The sequence below is a fragment of the Scylla paramamosain genome, chromosome 5 (genome assembly GCF_035594125.1).
Source record: "Scylla paramamosain isolate STU-SP2022 chromosome 5, ASM3559412v1, whole genome shotgun sequence".
NCBI classification, from domain to species: domain Eukaryota; kingdom Metazoa; phylum Arthropoda; class Malacostraca; order Decapoda; family Portunidae; genus Scylla; species Scylla paramamosain.
The window spans coordinates 9,522,049-9,523,044 of record NC_087155.1 but is presented as its reverse complement, the minus strand read 5'-3'; the positions used below and the strand labels follow the sequence as shown (position 1 = coordinate 9,523,044).

General features: G+C 42.6%; 1 non-coding gene across 1 annotated transcript; it reads right to left on the bottom strand.

Annotated features, from left to right (window-relative positions):
• Window positions 1–516: 516 nt before the first annotated feature.
• Trnap-ugg (transfer RNA proline (anticodon UGG)) lies at window positions 517–588 on the bottom strand. The gene has a single exon. It is a non-coding gene; the product is annotated as a tRNA-Pro (tRNA).
• Between the last annotated feature and the right edge of the window lie 408 nt (window positions 589–996).

The following is a 996-nucleotide window of genomic DNA, read 5'->3' as shown; positions in this document are numbered from 1 at the left end:
ATGCTGTGATAAAGAGTAACAGGAGGAGGAAGAGGAGGAGGAGGAGGAGGAGGAGGAGGAGGAGGAGGAGAACAACAACTACAACAACAGCAACAACAACAACAACAACAACAACAACAAAAATAAGAAGACTGATGGAGAGGAAGAGAAGAGGAACATAAGGAGTACCAGATAACTGAAAACATGTTACCTAACCTATCAAGACCTGCTAATTGTGCATGTCTGTGTCAGCGCGTGTCATTTTCTCTTGGAAATACTAATTAAGAAAAAACAATCTTCCTTGCCATCCTGTTTGAATGAATCGCTCCGTTGTACTAGTGCCGGTCAGTAACTTCATTTATATAACAAGAATGTAACCAAAAGTTTCAAAAATAGATAGACTGATACAATAAATAAATAATAGATATCTGACATAGATTCTCATTAATGATTTATACTGATGAGGTCTTGCCTTTCTCGTCCCTTCGCGATGCCATCGAGGAATGAATTATTATTGCAAGGGTCTGTAAAATAAGTGGGCCTGTCCGGGATTTGAACCCGGGACCTCCTGCACCCAAAGCAGGAATCATACCCCTAGACCAACAGGCCGGTGTGTGGTGACTCGCCTCAGACCATTATTGCCAGTAGCAGAGGTGGGGAGAAAAAGAAAGAGGAGAAGAGGAAGAGAAGGGGGAGGAGGAAGAGGAAGAAAAAAAAAGAAATCAACAGAAACAACTCACTTGTTGGTCCTTAGAGGGTTGTTTTTGGTGTCTACATTATCTAACATACAGTGAGAGGAGTAGGCTAGCACAGACGAAGGCTCCTCCTCACCCACCGTTTTCTCTAAACCGGGATGGCCGGGAAGAAAGAAACAAGAAGCAGAATGGAGAAACCGCTTGGGATAAATTTTACAAGGAAAGATAAGAACTATCACCACTGCTAGTACAACGCATTGCTAGAAGGAGAGAAATACATAGGGAAGGAAAATATACCAGAAAGTCTTTGGGCTTGCAGCGA